Source organism: Esox lucius, chromosome 14, assembly GCF_011004845.1.
Source record: "Esox lucius isolate fEsoLuc1 chromosome 14, fEsoLuc1.pri, whole genome shotgun sequence".
Classification (NCBI taxonomy): domain Eukaryota; kingdom Metazoa; phylum Chordata; class Actinopteri; order Esociformes; family Esocidae; genus Esox; species Esox lucius.
In genome coordinates, this window is record NC_047582.1 from 18,662,057 (window position 1) to 18,685,300 (window position 23,244).

Sequence of the window (23,244 nt, forward strand, 5' to 3'; positions counted from 1 at the left end):
GATAACAATACAATAATATGACCAATAATAGTAACAATAATAGGATCTGGTAACAATAATAGCACCTGGTACAATAATGGAATCTGGTAATAATAATTGCACCTGGTAACAATAATAAGATCTGGTAAGAAAAATAAGATCAGGTAACAAGAATACTAACAATAATACGACCTGCTAACAATAACAGTAACAATAACAGGATCTGGTAACAATAATAGTAACAATAATATGACCTGGTAACAATAATAGGATCTGGTAACAATAATACGATCTGGTTACAATAACAGTAACAATAATATGACCTGGTAACAATAATATGAACTGCTAACAATAATATGACCGGGTAACAATAATAAGACCTGGTAACAATAAGAGGACTTGGTAACATGGTCCACTACACTGGTTACTACACTGAACAAAAATATAAAGATCTTGGAGATAATCTAAATGCACAAAAGGCTTATTTACCTCATATTTTGTGAACAAATCTGTTTACATCCCTGTTGGTGAGCATTTGTACTGGCCGAGGGATTTCTTACACCAGACAGTGTATCATATCCATAATGTCATTAAACAGCATGATAATTACACAATGCACCTTCTGTTGGGGTCAGTAAAAAGCCATTCTTCTGTACATTAAAATGTGCAGTTTTGTCACATAATAAAATGTCACAAATGCCTAGTTTTTCCATTAGCAGTCTACAATGCCATTTTACTGAGTTTAGGTATATGTCCAACTGGTCTTGCAACCGCAGACCATGTGTAACCACGCCAGCCCAGGACCTCAGCTCCACACTAAACTGGTTTTGAACGAGCAAAGTATTTGCTCACCAGTGTCTTGATGTGACTGCAGTTTTGGCATCATATCACCGACCATTTCTTACCTTTGATGGCTACTGACACGCTTGAGAAGCGCGTTCATAATGAAGGAAACCCAGTTTTAGCTGTAGTAGGCTGATCGCTCACAGTGTGCTCGATGATGGCGGCGGGGCAAGATCCTGAGAAACCAAACCAACACGCCATTTGTCCGCCGCCGTAAACTGATGTTTGAGTGTGATAATGCACTGTCAATTCCTAGAAAGCGTCACTGTCCTATGGCCTGCATACTCCCCCTACATGACGACCGCTGAGCATGACTGGGATGCCCGGCGTGTGTGGCAACATGCATAGCAACCATCAATATCTGGCAACCTCTCACAACTGTGGAAGAGGAGTGGGACAACATTCAGCTGGCAACAATCAACTGCTTGAGTGTTTCTATGCAAACGAGTTGTGTTCCTTTGAAAACGGCGCAACAGGACGAGTAAGGAGAGACAGAGATCAAAACATCAGGCCTGGGAAAAGGTAACACCCTTGGTGAATCAGGTAAGGAGTGCAGAAGCGGATAAGCAGTGTCTCTGGGTGGACAGGGGACAAGAGACACCCAGGATTCTTCAGTCCTGAGGCGTTCGCCTTGGATTTAGGTCCTCTGTGAAGGGAAACTGAGAAGTAGTGACTGAGGGGAATTGCAGAGAGCATGACTAAGATTATACAGTCACCGAGATAAGACGGGCTGGTATTGAAAACATCTACTTGTATTGTTCCTGTTGAACAATCTTGTATTTAATAAGAAAATTTGTCATGCAAGATAATTGACAGTCCTCACAAATAACAATGTGATGTAAGTATTCATTTAATATCCAGTGGAAATGCATATAAAACATTGATCAATAAAATAAAACATATTAAACTGAATCACATAGCTCAACAGGCTGGGTTAGCATGTTCAGTCCACAATTAAACCAGCGCTGGGTTACCAAGTAACAACGGCAGTGACAGCTCCTTCCTACAGAAAGTGCCCCTTCACCCGTATTCCATCCCAACCCTGGCCTGAGCATTTCTATCTCTCTGTCTATTTCACTTTGAAGCACTTGATCTTCCAACATGTCTGCCATGTGCGCCTGGTGGTGTCATGGATGGGGTCACACCGAGGGCACTGTCACCGGCTGCCCTCCCCTCCTGCCCCCATCACTCCCTTCCTCCAGATCCCTGCTTTCCTCCAGTCCCTCTCAGAGATATTTGTCTCTCAGCAGCATGACTGGGCCGAGAGAGATTGGGAAGAGGGAGAGAGGGAAGCTCCACTCTGACAGACAGCCAACACTGAGCAGAGCTGAATCAATTAAGGCACATCAAATCAAGAATTCATGCACTCTGAAAGTGACAAATATTGGCTGGATCTGTTGAAGCCGTCAGGCCCCTGAACATTGCTCTCTCTCTCTTTCTCCCTTTCTCTTTCTCCCTGGCGAGCTGGATTTCTAACTTCCAGCCATTATCCAGCCAAGTGGAACTGTGGTGTTACAGTGTAAAGGAGAGACCTAGCTCTCTGTAACCCTGGTGACAGTCCGTGCCCTATCTTCGATATACCAGGTTACCCTTTCACTGGATGATCGTGCTGTGGATCACCTTACTTTACATTTGGTTGTTGTTAAGGCTGCTTTTCATGGCTCGTGTCTCAGGTAGCTGACCTTGTCTTTAAACTCAGGACATTTCATATGTTAAGGCTGCTGATTGGACAACGCGAATGGCAACACACAGAGTTTGTTTTTGACGGCAAGGGTCATTTTCACGATAAGAAGGGGAAGGTCTCCTCAACACGGTTGGTCTCTCCCCGAACCCACCCCCCCCCCCCCCCCCGTCATCCTTGTGTTGTCAGTGAGCATATGGCCAGCCGCCTGCCTCACTGCCTGCGCCACTCTGGCTCTGTTTAAAATCCATTCCCACTCCCAGCACCGTCGCTGTCATTCCTCCCAGCCTCGCCACAAACACATAGCAGCCACTTGATATGTTTGCATGGGGATTTAGGGATGAACATTATCGTGTTTTCAGACCGAACATCTGGTGGGGGGAAAAGGTTACAGTAGGGATCCCAGCCCTTCACAGAATTCCTTCCATCAGATAAATCACTAACAAGTCACTGTGAAATGGGGTGGGGGGGTTGTGAAGGGTGGGGGTAGGGAAGCTGTGTGTCTGGATGTGTACATGGTTGCATGCATCTGTGTGTACAGGGCAGCCTCTCCAACACTGTTCCCTTCCGGGCACCGGCGTATGACCGCCAAAAGCTAGCTTCAACAGAGCCATTCGCAGAATTCTTTATAATCAAATATCTTGTCACTCTAATGTACTGTATTTTATCAGGGGTAGTACAAATATGTATATGTTTTGTTATAAACTATGTAGTTCATCAAAATGTTTATAAGATTGCTTATACCAACAGTAATACTAACGTTCGCTTCCCGCTTGCGGTCTGAGGACAACAGGTTGAAAACAATTGGTGGGGTTTTCAATCCTGACTAAGCATTCGGATGGGCCTCCCGTCAAACAGCCTCACAGGCCACTTACAATCCCATCAAGGGTAGTGAAATACTGATGCCCTGTAGGATCTTAAGCAGGTTGTAACATATGATATGAACTGGATTATGTAGCACACATTCGCCTCACCGTAGTCTCTCAATTCTCTCACTCCCCCCTCAAAGGCTGCTGGCTTCTACTTCCCAAGGTGGTGCAACAAGTCCCACCCCTTATCAGTCAAGCTCCGTACTGTTTGTTCTCTCAACATTCTGGTCAAGCACTCAGAAGATAATAAAAAAATAAAATAAGAACAATACTGCGTTCATCATCGCTTTTAAATACACCTCTAAGTTTTTTATAGCGTACTATTTGTTTTTTGTATGTTGCTTGCCAGTTCCATGGAGGCTGGTGATTAGCTAAAATAAGAAATGTTACCATGTTAGTTTGGCTAAATGCTGCTAACTAGCTGTTATTACAAAAATCTTAGACAAAAGGTTGACCATTTCCTTGAAGCAGTACTTAAAAATGTTTGGGACCTTGGAGATGCAGTTTCAATGTACAGTAACTCTGTACTGCCTTTATTTATACCATAACCATATTTCTTTAGGTTTAAAACCGCAACATTTTATATATCATTATACATAACTGCAGAAATTATGAAAGAATTCAATGCTTCAATCTATCTATATGCTGGTTTAATTGTTCTCTATGACATACATTTTAGCAAAAATATAAATAATTATAAAGCCTGCTTCATGTAGATATAGGCCTATATGGGGAATTCAGGGTAAAGGCTGTGTTACTGCTGTCACAATCTCTGTGCAACAGTTTGAAAATAGTTCAAATTGCCAATGTATGTGTGCTTGAATCTAGCTGTGCCTTAAAGCAACCTGAAAACAAAGATGTTGAAAATCCATTCTCCTGACCCTCTAAGCAGTACCTAGGTGTATTATAAGCACTTTAGCAAATGTGGCAGCATTATTCAAAACAGTTGAAAACATTTTTGCTCCAGAGGTCAATACGGAATCCTTTCAGTGAAGCTGCCAGACTGGCCCTCTGAAACACTAATGCAGATGAACACTCGCCATCAGCACAGAGCACACACACACACACACAAACACTCACACACACACACACACACACACACACAGACACACCTCATCATGTCATAATGAAGAAGAAGAGACATGAGGCACCGATGACTCAGGCACATGTCAGGAGACGTCAGCCTTCCACCTCACATGGCTGTTGTGTTGTACCGTCACACCAAATACTGTCACCACACCGCCACCCGCCACAACATCAAGGACACCTTGTCTACATCTGCTGGTCTTTTCTTCTTTTAATTATACCATACATGTACACTATTGCTATTGTCAGGCTCGGACATACCCGCACTGTGGGGATGCTCACAGAAAAAGCACTGGAAGTGGCCTTGATGGTTTCACAGCGGATGTTTTTCTGATGCTCTTCTGTAGAGTGAGGCGATCAGGATGACAGTGATTTTTCTACAGTGATTGTGACAGTAGGCGAAGTTGCAGCTTGTGCACGCACATGCGCTGCGTTGTGTTCATGTGTGCGCTGCATTATGGGTTCATGCGTGCGCTTCGTTATGGGTTCATGTGTGCGCTGCGTTATGGGTTTACGTGTGCGCTGCGTTATGGGTTCATGTGTGCGCTGCGTTATGGGTTTACGTGTGCGCTGCGTTATGGGTTCTTGTGTGCGCTGCGTTATGGGTTCATGTGTGCGCTGCGTTATGGGTTCATGTGTGCACTGCATTATGGGTTTACATGTGCGCTGCGTTATGGGTTCATGTGTGCGCTGCGTTATGGGTTCATGTGTGCGCTGCGTTATGGGTTCATGTGTGCGCTGCGTTATGGATTCATGTGTGCGCTGCATTATGGGTTTACATGTGCGCTGCGTTATGGGTTCATGTGTGCGCTGCGTTATGGGTTCATGTGTGCGCTGCGTTATGGGTTCATGTGTGCGCTGCGTTATGGGTTCATGTGTGCGCTGCGTTATGGGTTCATGTGTGCGCTGCGTTATGGGTTTACGTGTGCGCTGCGTTATGGGTTTACGTGTGCGCTGTATGTCTAGTAGAAGTATGTGTCTCTGAAGAGGACTCTGAGGTTGGCAGTCATGGCATACTTCACACCCTTCAACCAGAGAGGAAGTACTTGACAGCTTCCAGTGCCCTGGCTGCCGCTAATTTCTCCACTTCCTTCCTGCCTAGTTGACCATGCATCAATCACCTCCCTCCTTCCTAGTACTCTACCAGAAAAAACTAATTTCCTTAATGCTGATTACACTGTAAACTGTCTCACTCTCCTCTGTCTGTTTCCCTTCTGTCCAGCCCTCTCTTTCCCTCTGCTTAGCATCCTGGACTTCCTCTCAGGTTTTGACGGCAGGCTCAGCAGGACACAAATCCAAACAGTCTAAAGCGGTCCCCTCCTTTCCAACACGCTATTTCCTGTCATCAGTGATTTGAAAGGATTTGATTGGTGACAGAGTAATAGCAGGAACCTGCGTATGGTCACGTACATTTTTCTTTCTGCCCAACTTTCCTAACAGAATGGAGCTGAGGGAGAGGATGCTCACACGGAAAATCAATTGTCACCCTCCGAAGATTTGTCACAATCAATTGTCACACTCCACAATACTGCCTAATGTTTTTTTTTTACTTTATTTAACCAGGAAAGGCACACTGAAATCTCTTTTTCAAGAGCATCCTAGCCAACATAGGCAACAGCAAGTCATAATTTCAGCACTACAAACAGACAACATAAAACAACCATAATTCATAATCATAATAAGAGCAAATTAAAAACATGACAAATCAAGAAATCTACCTCTAAAATCCTTCATAAAAGGATCTTCAAGTGTATAACTATTTTGGCAGACATAAAAGTAAACATAAACATAGCTACTAAACGCACCTCCATTTAGCTTAAAAAAAAAGCCTGATTCCTAAAATAAAATCCCAAAGGTTGTCATCAATTACTATTCCAAGATATGAATATGAAGTTAAAGCCTCAGTCTCATTGCCCTTCATTTTCTTCAGCTGAACTGGAGCTGGTCCCCATTGCGTAATGTCCCCGGTAGCATCATCCACAGTTCGGAGAGGGTGTGGGTGCTTGCTGCGGGGGCTGGGGAGTGGGGGGGCGGGGTCGGAGTGGCGTCTGAGATAGCCAGAGTGTGATGGGATCCTGGCTTCACGCTGAAGCATGAGAAATTCCCAGCATGCTTTTTCTCAGGCCTCAGATCCTTCATCAACACAAGCTGACTCAAGTTATTTCTCACCTCCCATGAATCTGCACACCCAGCCCTGATCCAGGGTCAGTTAAGGTGCATTGCATATGGTTGTGTCTGTGTGTGTGTATGTGTGTGTGTGTGTATCCGTCTGCTCTGTACATCAAGCCTCGGACGGTGACAGGGCCAGACAGGGAAAGACAGTATTAATTTCGTCATGGCGACACAAGAGGTCAAAGAAAAAACTTTATCAGGAAGTAAACAACATATTAAAGCAGTTCCTTTATTTGTTCGTTTAGTTCCAGCATCATTGTCATGGGGATATTGTCTATACTTTTAAACAAAAGGCAGGCTCCGGGCTATCATAGGAATTCTATTTTCATTCTGATGTTACTTTGTGTTGTAGCAGCATACCAAGAGTTAAGCCTTCCCAGCGGTTGTCAAGGCATCACTTTCACTCTAACCAATCATGGAAGAGAGTGACATCCCATTGGTCCATTACATGCCAGACTACATTACACTACTCTCTGCAGTATTACCGTGATACTAATCAACTAATTAGCTATTTATTTTCACTATTATTATTTTACCTGCTTAGTACAATGTTGATTTTAGTTTGCACATTTCCTTTTCATCCATTTTACTATAATTCACAACATTTTAGAACAATTAACATAATGATGAAAAAAAAAATATATTTATAGTATCATACTTTTATTCAAAATCAAATTGAAAAACCAACCAAGACTATGAACAATGGTAAACTATAAGAAAACATTTACTTACCGTCTGCCCGTTTATCTGCAGGCCTTTCCCCGTGGAGAGATGGATGAGGTAGAGAGGACCTGTTCTCCGGACCCCTGCAGAGAGTTAGCCCTGTCCCGCTGAGTGGACCGCAGACTACCGCAGGGCAGCCACGCATCACACATCACTCAATCTGAAACACTCACACACACACACACACACACACACACACACACGAAGAGAGGTCAGAGCTCAGGCCCTGACCATAAGGCAGAGATGGCGTTGAGGAAATCGAAGCTCCTCTTGTCGTTCATTTACTCTGCTAATGGCTCATACTGGGGGTTCACATTTCTCCTATATGCTTCAGGGTCCGCTGTTTACATGGACACATTATGTTCCTGTGTGTTTGGCTTGGTGTGTCTGTATGTATGCTGGGTAGGGACAGCAGGACGCCACCAACACCAACACACTAAGGCCTGGTGTCCCTGTGTTATGTACACTCCAGCACAGATGGACCAGTACTGGAACACAAACCTCTGTGGTAAATTGTTCGCAGAATAAACAGCCAACGGGAGGGAGAGTGAGGGGATAGGGGAGGGAGGGGGAACATGGGAGGGAGGGAGTGAGAGGGAACAGGGAAGGTAACACAAGAACCGAGGAGTTTTGTGACATGGCCGTCACTGGCCTGATGGATGGGCATTCCCCTGCCACCGCCACCACTGCCTTATCTGGGTGGCCAACGCCGCGCCCACATGGCCCAACATTTCCCAAGAAACCCTGCAACGGTGGGTTGGACAAATTACCCACATCCTCAGCAATCCGCTTTTCAGGGAGAGATGACTGAGGAGAGGGAGGGCTTGGAGGGTCGGGGGGTTAAAACATGCACTTTCTCTATGCAGGGACATTTATTTTAAGTCTCTTTATCCAATCAATCACCAAACCTGTGCGTGTTGGCGGACAGAGGCATGGTGAAGCATGTGAGGGGTGCTGGGGTGTGGGCAGGGTTTCCAGACTGCAGGGAGGATTAAGAATCTGGAATGCAAGACACTCCTTGACCTCTGGGCGACCTTTACTAAACCTCACCCCATATCTGTCCCTTATGGGTCATGATCCAATTGGTCGCCCTGGGACTTTGACCCCCCTGTGGTTCGCCGGCAGATTGACTGGTGGTTGGTGGACCTCCACCGCCAGACAAGCCAACGTGAAGACTTCTTCAAAAACGTGCCTCGTGACGAAAAGGATAGGTACTTAAGAGATATCACGCTTGTTCCTTTTCTAGCGCCCATGTATACTGAAACATGAATGAAGAGTACTCTTCGTCCCGTTCGTGGGCCTCACGCAGGGCTTCCATTTGGCAGCTTGTTTGAAATGAGTGACGTTAGAGGGGGAGCGGGGAAAACACGTCACCATGGCGGCTGAGTGGCAGTGACAAGCAGCAGGGTTGGGTGGCAGCATCTCTCACTCAGTCCACTGGCTGATGCAACGTGACTGGGTGGTGAAATGCAGAGCAGATGGGATCGGGCCTGCTTCTGTCTACGCCCTGAATAAAATATCACCAACTCAGGTCAATTCATCACATTGTTGCGTGGAAGATTATAGGCAATTGTTGTTTCATATGCAATAATTAAGACACTTCAATTGTTGATACACGTGTGTTCATGATATTCATCATTGTGTTATTTATTTTTTTCAGCTAGTTGGTTTATCTGGAATCTTAAGCCAGGTTTGTTGTAATGTCATGTTTTCCTTTCTTGGAGTTCATGGCACATTATTAATTGTATTGGGAAATGAGAAGGAAGACAAAATCCGTATTGAAGTGAACAACTGAGTGATTATGCCCTATTAGTCTCTCACTCTTATTGATTGACCTACTTCTGCTGCTTCTCTTTACCTCTCTCCCCTCTCCCTCTCTCTCTCTCTCTCTCTCTCTCTCTCTCTCTTTCTCAATCCTTCTACTTCTGTCTTTGTCGTCTAGCCATTCCACTATTTCAGTTATTTTTCGGTTGTTGTTGATCTTTGCACAACTGTTTGTTTGTACCTTCACAGTTTGGCTTGACCTGATCTCAGAGTCTTGCAGATGGCTTTAACAGCATTGTTGAAAACTTCCTGACCTAGGTGGCTTGTCGATGTTTCATTGGGGATATCAGACCTTCCTTTATTTTAGGGTTGCATTAAACAAACAAAAATGCTGTATTTAATACCGATCTGTTACAACAAGGACAAAGGTAATAAAAAAACTATAAATGACAGAGGAAGACTATGACACACATAGGAATATATTTGGTTGGTCTTTGTAACAAAAAGAAAGAGGCCATTGGTCTGGGGCTTTTGAACTGTCAGACCCAGATTGAGTATTGGGGTTATCATGGTTTATTGCCAATCCATCTTTTTCTAGGCCTTAGTTAGAAGAAGGTTGTGGTATGACGCTCATCATTCTCTGCTTCAGTGCAGATGGCATGCTGGGTAGTCGTGACAGTAGTGTGATGCGCTGGATTAATGACAGTCCTGGATAGGAGATGATAAAGACGAGGGAACCAGAGCCGCCCGACTAGGCGCCACAGAGCCAAAGAGACCAGGCACAGCTGGGGTTAAACTTCCAGACAAGTTAAATCAAGATGAAAAGTGATGAAGAAGGAGGGAGGTGTGTGTGTGTGTGTGTGTGTGTGTGTGTCTGTCGGGGTGGGGGGGTGCATCAGGCGCCTGTCGGGGGAGTTGTGGGTGGGGAGGGGGTTTAGGGGCAGTCAGATGGCTAGTCAATAGGCTGGTCAATCATTTTCCCTGAAGTTATGGATCTAATACGTGCTAAAAGGTCGGGGAGGGATCAGGCTGGGCTGCACTGAAAGGCATGTGTGACTGTTGACGAGTGCTAGAGAAGGAATCTGAGGTTTCTTAGAGAAACAGGTATAAAGAGAAAAGGTCTGGGAAAAGATAATGTTATAAAGATAACATTTTCTATTCTTCGGTTTTGGAATCATTTCAACAGAAGGAAATATAGATAACCAGTAGCCAAAACTAAAAGCTACGTGTGTGGTTGCGTGTGTGGCTGTCTCGCGGTGTGTGTATGTATGTGATGGTATGTGTGGCTGTCTCGCGGTGTGTGTATGTATGTGATGGTATGTGTGGCTGTCTCGCGGTGTGTGTATGTATGTGATGGTATGTGTGGCTGTCTCGCGGTGTGTGTATGTATGTGATGGTATGTGTGGCTGTCTCGCGGTGTTTGTGTTTTTGTGTGTGTGCGTTACCAACAAATACAAATAAATGAATCTCATATCTACATGACATAATATGTACACTGGATATATTCATTATTTTATCATTTTTTTCGGTTCATTTGTAACCTAAGCCAGGTTTATCTTTGCTTAGAGTTAACGACATGGACTGAATTAAAATTGTTATTGCTAACAGAAGAAAGCAAGGCAGATCAACATTAACCAACACAGAAAGCTGTGTTTGTGTGTTTTGGTTGAATGCGTTGCTGTCACCCAGCGTTTGTGTGTGTGTGTGCGCGTGTGTTTGTATTTGCGTGATGTCACTGTGCCGTCTGTCTGTCGGAGGTAAAGGGGCCGTACTGAGGAGCCTAGCAGGGGCTCAACTCTGCCCTCACCTGTGTCACGTCTGCCTGGAAGTGTCATCACGTCATCATGCTCTGACATCTCACCTGCAGCCCTTCCTCCACCTCCAAGGAATCTAGCCTGCACACAGACTCTCTCCCCTTCAGGTCCCTGAGGCACCTGTCAATCACCTGTCCACACACACACACACTCACACACACACTCACACACACAAACACACACACAAGAACAAATGCACACCTGCAAGGGCACACAAACACACATACACACACACGTGTACACACAAACTCACACACACCCTCTCCTCAGAGCCCTACAGTGCTGAGAAGGCAGCGGAGCGCAAACCCGGCCATTCTGGCCCACTTTTTTCAACCTGGCTCCTGTCTGCCTGTGATGTATTCCGGAGGTGTTGACTGTCAGGTCCATTTATGTAAATGGGTTTTAGATTGTTGAATGTTGATTTGAAAGCTGTGAAAGCACTGAAAGCACTGATTTATACATATACCATGATAAGTGGCGGACTACTTTAGATACATTGGTATAACATCATATTTAATCAGCTGCTGGCTAAGGGACGCTCCAAAGCAAAGTAAAGCACAGCAGAGTAAGGTATTTTATGTTAACCAGCCAATTTCACCAAGGCTAAAATATTTACTAAAATAACTCATATCTCCCAAAGGTAGAGAGGACTTCTATTTCGTAGTATCACTGCTCCTGCACTCTGAGTATCATGAGTCCTGTCTGAAATATTGTGCAAATAACGATCAAAGACAATCCCACTGTAGGCAGGGGCAGTAAATCCTGCCTGGTGAGGCCAGACATTTCTGCCTGAGATACAAGTAGACGCAGAGTAAGAGAATAAAATACACCAAAAGAGCCTCTGGCGAGAGCCCAAACTCTCCACATATCAGTTGGGCTTTGCTGCCACGTGGCATATGGTACAAGACAAACTGTCAGCCTTTTTTCTTGTGTCCCTGCCCTGCTGCAGAGATGACAGGGGCAAGAACATGTATGTGTGCCGGCCGGCCGGCAGAAGGCATCAGGCAGGCTTAACAGTGATTTGGGGGGAAAAGGGGAGAAAGACACGGCGGCGGTGGCAGCAGCATGGGGGGGTCGTCCGCTCGGCTTGGCGTGGGGGACTGCAGAGTAGCTGTGGGGGACAGGGTTGGCCAGCACTGGGAGGAAACAGCAAATTGATCAAATTGTGGAGGCAAGACTTTCGGCCAATTATCTGGGTCATGTCAATGCCTCTCTGGTCTCTGTTGGTCAGAGCGGGGAATATATGTGTATGTGTGTGGGTGTGTGTGTGTGTGTGTATGCGTGTGCACGTTTGTGTGTGCATGTGTGTTTGCTTCGGAGTCTGGGTTTGTGAGCTGGGTTTGTGTGTTTTTGTGTGTGTGCAATATTTCCAGTTTACAGTCCTTTCTAGCAAACACATCTAACAAACATCAAAAACAAACAGGATTCATTAGCACCAAAGCGACACTTCCAGCTTGCTGCTTAAGGTGAACGTGAGGGCAGATGCTACAAACACTGTCATTACTATCTGAAGCAAATAATCTCTTTTGACCTCATATTACAGGACATTCAACTATAAACCAGACCAAGCTATATGAAATAACTACCTTGCACACTGACCACAACACTGTTTATACGTAGGTTCAATGACCAGAGAAGCCATTACATTTCTTGCTGTCCTGATGGCCATATAGTGTTTGTTGGATGTGCGATTGGGTTTCCTCCTTGCTAGGGCTGTTCTCTGGAACCTCTCAGAGTGAGAGACAGAGACGTCTGAGCGGAAGGTACATGACTGTCATTGTCTGTGTGGCTCCCGGAGGCTCCCTAGGACCCTGCCAATTAGCCTGGTGTTGCCAGAACCCCCTGACACCGAGCCCCGATACTGACCTCTACTAATACCAACAATGACTGATCCGTTAAGTTCTACCATGTTGCCTTGGAATATTCAAGTTTTGAATGCTAGTATTTCACTTTTAATTACCTTCAACACAACACAGTAAAACAATTATGCAATACTACTCATAGCTGTATTAAATGTGGAAAATGCAGATGGGTGAATGTATGGATTTTACCTACGCCAAGGTGTTAGCATTCTAGGTTTCACACAACAACTATAGTAAGTTGGTGAATTGAGAGTGAACACGCGGAAAGGGTGTGTGGTCAGAACAATTACTAAATCAGTCACGGCGCTATTAGCTGTTGATGGTTAAATGGCCGTTATGGATAGTCTCCTACAGACCCAACCCGACCTGTCTCCTCTGGAGGTGTGTTTTGTGCTGCGTGTGGCACACACGTACACACACTCATGAAACGCTCTGTGTGGGCCGTGTTCGGCCTCAGCGTCACGTCGTGACAGGTCCGTCTCACACATGGTGATCAAACAGCAGCCACAGCTCGGCTGAGTTCACACGCAACAGTCGGCGACGGACGAGAGTAGCGTGGACAATTAAAAGTTAAGCCGGTAGGTTTCCATCACAGGCCTTGTAACGCTGGACCCTGGTCCCAATTTCTCTCAAAATCCTGTAGGTTTTACCCGTGGTATGTTATTAGATATTGTGTCAGATATATGTATTTCTCCCCCCCCCCCAACTCTCTCTCTCTATCTCTCATTTTCTTAGTGGCTCCATATCCACGCAGCCATCCTGTCTGGAGCTGTAGTGGCTGTTTAGTGACCATCTACAGTCCAATGTGCTGTGGCTTTCAGGTACAGACAGACAGAGCTGATTACTGGCTTTCAGCCCGTCAGTCAGACCTGGGGGCTAAACACCCATGCAGCTAGCCAGGAGAGACAGGGGAAGGCCAATCTGGAGCTGCATCAGACACACAGTCTGGCTAATGTAATTGTCCTCCCCTCAGGCTCCATATTACCATAGATCTGTGGGATAGTCGCAATCCAGGAGGAGCCCCTGTGATTTAATAAAGGCCCAGCAAATGAATTTGACTCCTCAGGCCCTTCCTACTCACTTACAAACAATGGACAGGCAACCTTGGGTGTATTGAATAAATAAACATATTGAGAACAGACAGTTCAGTAGATTCAGTGGAAGTTGGAACAGACAAGTGCCGTATTGTGTATTAGTATTATTGTACATTCCCATTCAACGTTTCGCATTCACTTTTATTGGATGGAACAACCAATTCAAACAACCTCAAAGCCTGAGCAATTATGTTAATGTTGGTTATGATGTTAAGTTTCATTCTTTCAATTATTTCTTCTCAGTATATTATCTTCAGACATGGTGGTGTGTATTAAAGCCAGTTGGTCGTTCTGTTTGAATGCAAAATTAGTCCAGCCCACATTATCCAGCCCACATTATCCAGCCCACAGTATCCAGCCTACAGTGTCCGTCCTGCATTATCCAGCTCACAGATTCCTGCTCACATTATCCAGCCCACATTATCCAGCCCACAGTATCCAGCCCACAGTGTCCGTCCCGCACTATCCAGCCCACAGAGTCCAGCCCACAGGTTCCAGCCCACATTATCCAGCCAACAATATTCAGCCCACATTATCCAGACCACATTATATAGATCACATCACCCAGCCCACAGTGCAAATTCCTGTGCAGTTTCTGTTTGAATGTCTGTGTGCGTTTCTGGCTGAATGTTATGAGACCTGGACTATAGGTCATTACCCCCACCCACACCTCATGAAGTTACAGTTAATGGAGCTTATGAAGGACTCCCTATAGATTCCTGGGTCTGGAGCAGGGGAGGCCCACACAGAGACACACGCAGCCCAGTGGAGGTGGGAAAAACTGTCTCTGTGACTTCTCTTAATAAAATTTGCCTTGTCCCTTCTTTCCTGACTTGGAGGGGTGTTCTCATATTCCCCAGCTGTGTCTCTCTGTCATCTTCATCTTGATAAAAACACACTGGTCCCCTGACCACCCCAGAGCAACTTGTTGGCTAACTCTTAAAAAGCAGAGGCAGAGCAATTATCTTTTACGATCTGCCAGAGAACAGTGACGGTGGGCGGCCCAGGCCACAGTCCACAGGGACCTCCTCCTCCCAGGCCAGGGCCATGCCTCCTCCTCCCAGGCCAGGGCCATGCCTCCTCCTCCCAGGCCACAGTCCACAGGGACCTCCTCCTCCCAGGCCAGGGCCATGCCTCCTCCTCCCAGGCCAGGGCCATGGCTCCTCATCCCAGGCCAGGGCCATGCATCTTCCTCCCAGGCCAGGGCCATGCCTCCTCCTCCCAGGCCAGGACCATGCCTCTTCCTCCCAGGCCAGGACCATGTCTCTTCCTCCCAGGCCAGGGCCATGCCTCATCCTCCCAGGCCAGGGCCATGCCTCTTCCTCCCAAGCCAGGGCCATGCCTCATCCTCCCAGGCCAGGGCCATGCCTCTTCCTCCCAGGCCAGGGGCATCCTCCTCCCAGGCCTGGGCCGTGCCTCATCTCTGTCCACAGGAACCCTCTCCACCAGTGTGCCTGGAGCACCTTAAATGGTGCCTATCTCTAGAAAACTCACTTTGTCGGATGGGCTTGAAGATAATTTCTTTCTCCACCCATGTCAATGTTTGCCTCGTTCAGCCATTTTGTGGGAAGGGCCTGCGTGGCATCGGAGAGCACATAAAGGCGGTGAGGGATGGTGACAGACTGATCACTCTGGAAGAGTTGTTGTGAGGTTTCATTGCCTGTGGGTGGGACCCCGTCTCCCGTCTGATGGAAGGAGTGGCAGAACTCAGCACTGTAAATCTGCTCTAGATGCACTAGCATGGTCAATATATACAGCCCGGACCTCCCTTAACTATTGTGTCCAGGCAGAAGCAGGAGGGAACCGACACAGATTCCATCATCAATTTTTCAGGCTTCTCTGGTCATCTCATTAAAGGGGAGATATATAGATCCGCTGGCTCCTGCCTTCATATGAAACCAGAGGAAGAGAGAGGTCAGGATATCACGTAGAAAACAGGAAGTTAGAGCCCTTACACAATAGTGAAATGTAAGATTTAAAGGAGCAATCAGCGGTCACTGCATGCATATACAAACTTATCAATGACTGTCCCATGTAGCTCAGTTGGTGGAGCATTGGGCTTGCAAAGCTAGAGGGTTGTGGGTTTGATTCCCACCGGGGATCATGTTGGAATTGTATGAACTCACTTCTTTAAGTCGCTTTGGATAGGGGCATCAGCTAAATGACTATGTTGTTGTTGTTCTAACTTATGCCGTGCGCTTATATTCTAACTGTCGTACACCATGAAATTACAACATATAGGCTTATTATATGCCGATGCTGGTAGAGTCAATTTAAACCAGCATACAGCATAAAACATGGTTAAAACTCTCTCTTCATTTTCAGCCAATGCATTTATAGCTCAGGCTATGAATTTGAGAGTAATGGTATTTCTCCAGTCCGATTCCTCAGCATTTTACTGAAACAGTGGCAGGGAGCAGACTTTGCAATTGTCCCTATATGAGTTTGGCTTCATTGTCCCTCAATATTCTCCGTTTTCACCTTTCCCTGTCTTATCTTTTCTTTCTGGTAGTTTTGCCTCTTTGGAGAGGAGGTGTGAAAGGGAGAAGCACATGTCCTTCCTTCCTTACCTTCTTCTCTTCCCCTTCCCATGATGTCACTCCATCACTCGCCCATTAGATTAATTCTGTAGGTTCATTATCCTTAGTGCCACTTAATACCTTGACCTTAGCAATTTGTGATGATATTGAACTCTGGCTTGCTAATTAGCAGTAGCCTTGATGGGATGTGACAACCACAAGCTGAGTAGGCAGATGTTGGATGACTGTTAATCAGAACAAGGGGGAGGCTCATTCAATGGCTCTTTTCAATTAAGAATAGGGTTTTGAAATTCCGTTACCTTAAATACATTCCGTGGTTCTCCAGAAATCCTAGATGATCCTAGTTGATTCCGGGAATCCTCAAACCGGGATTACAGGAAAACCAGGGAATGTTTTGAACGTTTTGTTATCCTAGCTATGAGTACAAGTAAAGTTTAATCCTGATTTGAGTGTCAACAAAGCATGCCTAAGACACCAGGAGTCCACTAGCATAGTGTGTTTACCTTCTCTCTCACAGACACCTAATCTGTCCTCCAGACACTGGCCCGTTGGTTTTGCTGCTGTTAAACCTCATTACACTGACTGAGTGTGGTATTTTCAACCCTACTGAACATGCACCTGTCTACTCTGCCCACTGAAGGGGACAATGCTGTACACTTTCCTGTGTCATCAGTACATTCACACCTGAGTTCATACTGCCCTTCGGCTACACCAATGCTGACACACAACGTTACAAAAAGATCAGCAACGACATCCGACAAAAATTCCCCAGTTATTGAACAGTGCCTGTCTCCTGTCATTCGATAAAGTAATACTCACATGACTTGTTAATACCCTCACAGTACATACAGTACATACCACTTACCATGTTACAAAGGCCCTTTACCCTACAGCAAGGGGTCCTCTTCTACTTAGCCTTGTACCATTCGTAGCCAGCCACTGGGCAGGGATACATCCAGACAATATGTTTCCAATATGTGAGAAGCCGTGGCGTTCAGTAAAACAGGCTGATTTTAGTGATGTGTACATATGGAGGCCGTAGCTCCGTAGGGCCCTGCTAGCTGCCTGCTCTGCTGTATCGTATGGAACAGACTGTCACAGCGAGGCCTATAGATGCCATGAGAGAGCCGGGGCAGGTCTCTGTTAGATGTGGCCCCCGGGCACCACCACCGCTACCAGGATGCCTGCAGAAGCTGGTGCCTGTTTACCATCTTACCGGGGGTCCTGCTCGTCAAGCCGCATCTGCACGGCGCACTAGAAACGTCTGGGGAGAACGGGCAAACAGGCTGTGATGACAAGAATATGGAAGCTGACAGAAATGTCTGTGTGTTGGGGGTGATGGCGGAGGGAGCAGACAGGGCTGAGAGGAGGAGAGGAGGAGAGGAGACCCCCCACCCCCACCCCCCACCCCGCTCGCTGAAGTTATTGTGCTGGCATGGTGGCCAGAGGCCTTTGGGATGTGTAGGCTAACCCTACCTCTCCTCCCCGCTCTGCAGTGTGCAGCTCCACGCTGGTGTGTCGATGCTGGGAGTGTGACGCACTCGTCCAGAGTGTGCACGTCTGGGTGTGTGTACACCGGGGCTGCAGGAATGTGTGTGTTCACGTGTCTTCGGCTGCGCGTGTTGACGTGCGTGCGATATTGCCTTGACTACGATCCCAGGATCCACTGGTGGAGGGGATGTCAGTCGTATGGCCTCCCAGACCCAGCGACTGTACCGGGAAGGTCATCAGTAACAGTACAACGCTGTTCTGTTGGATGTGGCTCCCAATCAACGGAACTCACCGGCAGCAGGAGGTTCTGGCGCGTTCTAGGTGGAGACAGATAACCTGGAGGACAGACTCGAGATGAAAGAACAAATAGAATGACTGTGTTGCTGTACTGCTTCTTTGTTGATTCTAATGAGGAGTTTAAGGTCATGTTTTGACTCTTGCCCCAGTGTTATATGGTTTTAAGTGGCTTTTATCCTCTGCATGCATATTTAAGGTGATAGGTCATGCTCCTAAAACAACAGTTAGACATAATGTTGTAGCTTGTTTTTGTGATTTGAAGAGAACTGAGTTTTACAAGGTAAAACCAGGCAAACAAAGCCAAGATTAACTACTTCCTTGTCCTCTGGGACGGGGGAGCTTCTCCAGTAGCACGGCCAATTCCCCAAGCATGTGCATTAAGGGCGCTTAAAGAGCTTCCTTTGTTGCACTGTTCCACCAGACACTCCCTCCCTCCTCTCCTCCCTGTTACGGCCTACATCTTGGCTCTAAAGGTATTAAACTCACTGCTTCTTCAGAGACGGGGGAAGAAATGAGTTAAGTGAGATGAGAGGAGTGCGGAGTGGAAAGAGAAGGGCGGGCAGTAGAGAGAGTGAGGGAAGGAAAGTGCTGAAAAGTTGGCCTCCAAATGTTGGCTTTCAGTTTGGTCGCCTCACCCTCTCTCTGTTTCTCTCTCACCCTCTTTCCCGGATGGGGGTGGGGGGGGGTGGGGGGGGGCTGTACGGTGTGGGGGTCGTTGTGTGCGTGGCGCTGGAGTACGAGGGATGCAGTAAAGCGACTCTGATTTGTGCCCACAGCTATCAGCGTCACTTGGGATGGCTTGTCAGTCCGGGGGAGCATCACAGCGGTCGGTCCGGGAGTGCTGTCACTAACAGTAATAGATATCATTTCAAAATCAAAGCCTGCCATTGTGTCTGACTGAGGGTCTGACGCCCACCTTGTCCATGCATGGGCGGATGGGCCTGGTCCGCATGCCCGTTCTGGGGTGGCGGGCTCAACTGCCGGGTCAAAGTCCAACGCTGGCATTCCGGTCGAGTGGTTGTGTAAATGTGTGTATCCTCACGGAAATGTTTGTGCGCTGGTTGATATTGCAAGCTTGAACGAATGCGTTGGAAGAGGCAAAACATTGTGTCTGTTGGAAGGTTGTCCACTCCACTTTTTACAAGTAATTTGCATTCGAAAAACAAGCCACTGACTTCCTAATTCAGTGTCACAGATACAATGAAATGTTTGCGCGGTATTTCTCACCACCAGTTCAGCTCACTGAGCAAGCGTGCTGTTCAAGATGACACCCTAACACACCCGCGCTCACATTGTTCTCCCCGACCAATCGGAGGAGAGCTAGAGCTCTAATGGCCATTAACCAGCCAGCCGGTGGTACGAAGAATCTGACATCCCAAGTGTCACTTTGCATTAGCAGCACATCATGTCAACTATCCCTTCAAGAGAAGCTCCCTGATACTGGGGTCTAAAGAGCGTGTCTGTGTGTGTGTGTGTGCGTGCGTGTGTGTGTGTGCGTGCGTGTGTGTGTGCGTGTTTGTTCTGACCTACAGGCTAGGATTCTGGGTGGGGCCCACAGGTCAGGACAACTGGACGGTTGATTGGAATACTGTGTATCTGGTAATACGGTGACATGTCTGTTGTGGCAGTTTGCATTAGGACCTTGATGAGATCCTCTTTATTAGAAAGCACAGACATCAATGTCGATTATTGTTCAGCAGCTACAGCTCCTGGTTGCAGCTCCTTGAAGGCTGCCCGCTGAAATAGGCCGCTCGCCGACTGGATGAAGGACAATACCTTGGCGAAGCCATCAACGCTGAAGAACAAGCTCAGCTCGCCATGACACACTTTCCAACGAGGTCGGACAATCCTCAGCGGGACACGCAAGCGTTACCAAGCCGTGGCGGCGACCCCTGCGGACTGAGGTGGCGGCCGGCTTCTCCCCAGAACCTCCGAGGTATTTCAGGTGTGTTGTCTAATTAGGGTTCAGCGGGACGCGTCGGGAGGGTGTTGGCACTCGGAGGCTGTAATTGCCCTGGTTCTGGAAACACCCAGCGTGTCTCGTGCTCCTGGCTGGTCGTCGCCTGACGTGTGGTGATGAAGCCGACAGGTCCACATGGTGATAATGACCTGCTACATGCCCACGTCTTCTGTTGTTATTATTGCTATTATTCTACCCTAGGAAGCAGCCATGTGATGGGGTCTGTGTTCGTTGTCGTTTTTCGGGGAGGGATCTGCGTCTGATCTTGTGTGTCGGGGTGGGGGGCTGTGTCTGTTGTTGTGTGTTAGGGAGGGGGGCTGTGTCTGTTGTTGTGTGTTAGGGAGGGGGGCTGTGTCTGTCGTTGCGTGTTTGGGAGGGGGTCTGTGTCTGTTGTTATGTGCTGGGGAGGGGGGTCTGTGTGTTGTGCTGGGTTAGTATTGTTACAGGTGTTTGGTGCTGCGATCACACTTGATTGTCATCAGAAGCTGATGTCATTGGGGTTGACCTACTTTTAGTGCCACTCATCTCAAGGTAAAATTCAAGAATATTAGAAAGATGATTTAAATCTTCTTCCCACAACAGCACTGTCAATGCTGTTTTTGGAAACAAGAAGAACAAATGTGAATAACCTTAAAGGGGCAGTGTGTAGAATTTATTAAGAACTTCTTTTTTTTAACATTAGCTTAAAGAATAACTCAAGGGTGGCCTAACTGTATGAAAAAGAGAGTGTACTGTAATATGATACGATTTGATAGGATTTATTAAAATAGTTTGGGAGGGGCTTTAGTGGCGGAGAGAGAGAACAGTGATAATTATTGTCGGCCCATAGATGAAATTCCTGTTCATAGGCTGTATGGTAAATGAGTGTTACTCCAACCATACTCCAACCATTACAGACACAGTCAATTCCCTGGAAGAAGTAGAAGAAGCAAGCCATTCAGATAGCCCTATCGACTGGACTGTTTAATCACATAACAACCAGTGGTTTGTGAGACTCCCTCTAATGCCGCTCTGTGGCCAGACCAGGATGAGGTTCCACGGAGCCGCTATTGTGTACATCCCTGCCAGCCGGAGAGATACCAGGGTCCTGGGGTTGTGTCACTACATCAGTAGTGGAGGAGGCTCGTTTTGCTCACTGACCCTAAGACAAAGACTCCCAAAAGGGGTCAGGGCAGGAGAGAGGAGGGACGGGCAGATGAGAGATCGACAGTTGACAAAAGCGCTTACGACGCACCGCCACTTCTCCTCGCCTCTCCTCTCCCTCCTTCCTCTTGCGTGCTCTCGTCAGCTAATTATCCAGAATTAGAATCTTCTTTCACACCAGTGGTGTCAATGCGCCTTAGCTTGATCCGTTGTCCGCCCTGTGACTGGGTGCTAAACTCACGACAGCTGATGAGCTAGAAGCCAGGCAGAGATTAATTCCTAGTGAAAAGCTGACAGGTCTGACATTGCAGAATAAAAAGAGTAGAGGCCTCTTTGTCTGGGCGTTTGGAAAGGGATGGAGGCAGAGGGAGGTTTTGTTTGTGTCGTGTTGGCCGATAGGGCGACATTGTTAACCAGTTGCCCATGTTGCATGTACCCAGCCAATGTGAGAGGGAGGCATCAGGCCTGACTGGACCACAGTAAGGCGTGGGGAGAGATGGGGGGAGGGGAACTAGTAAACCAAGTGTGAGGGAAGAGCTAGGTGTGACGAGGAAAGACAGCAAATCTTTTGTTCCAGGGCACGTCTGCTGACATCTCTCTCATCAGCACCTGTAACCACAATCATCCTGACATCCACGCCTGTGTGTGTGTGTGTGTGTGTGTATGACCGTTTCTGTGTGTGAATTTATGTATTCTTGTGTGTGTGTGTGTGTGTGTGTGTCAATGGATGGACAGGGGTCAGTGGGTGGTAGTTGGCCTTATTCCAGGACCAGGTTAAATGCTTACTTGCCAATCCAAATTAGTGCTGTGTGGAGACACAGAGGGCGTTATGAGGCATGATGGGAGGTTGTCACCTGTCTCTCCAGGGCACAGGGGTGTCAGAGAACCGTCTGTCTGGATGGGAAACAAGCGTGTCCAGACCTCTCTCTACTTCCAAAACAAAAGAGGGACATTAGGCTTGCGCATGGAAGACATAATGACATTTAATACGCTCCTTGTACAAGCGTTGATCAAAGCATGGACTTTTGACATATGAACATGAACATCTTCAAAGCGCATGTTTTCCTGTTCAAACCATGATTGTGGATTATTATGATTAGGATCGTTATCGTTTAGGGTAAAAAAAATGAAAAAATAAAGTCACAGACGCCCGCTATTAAAGGTTTATGTCCTTGTTGAAATGTAAACAGGCATGTTGCTGTCCTCGAGTCCGCTCTCTTCCTGCAGGACACGGTTCAGCCGTCAGGCAGCACAAAGCGCCATCCCACTGGTCCTCCTCTCAACCACTCAAGGCCTCAGAACATGTTTCCCCCAGCCAGCCTGCATGGCGGCCCGTCTCCAGCCAAGGACCCAGGTCGGTCCCGCTGACAATAGCAGGGCGAGGAAAGCAGCGTGGAGGGGGGTCAGGGCGGAGGTTAGGGGAGGTTTTACAGACCAGGGTCCAATCGTGTCATTACCGAGCACTAGCCAGGGACCCTAAAGCTTGCAGCGCCTTTGAGGGTGAATTGCAAATGAAAGACATGTCCAACGGCCAGCTTTCCTCCATTCTTCTTTTCAATGAAAGGAGGAAAAAAAGAGCTTTAGACACTTGCTCCCCGGCGCCCCTCCTTCCCTCCATCTCTTCCGGCCTCCAGCCACTTGTCGCTGGAAAAAGCCAATTTCTGAAAAATTTGCTGGAGTGGTTGTTTTATCAACAAGCGGCCCCCATTGCCTTCATCCTCCGTATTTTTGGGGGGAGGAGAGGTATGGGGGTTGTTCGAGGAGGAGAGAGGAGGAAAACAAAGAAACAAGGGGGAACAGTAAGAAAGGAGAGGAAAAGAAAGAGGCTGGAGAGACAGCTGTTGGGGAGGTTAGTTGGAGATTTCCAACCATTAACTTCAGTACTAAGACGGCTGCCCTACTTGAGCCCAACAAGGGCCAGAGGAG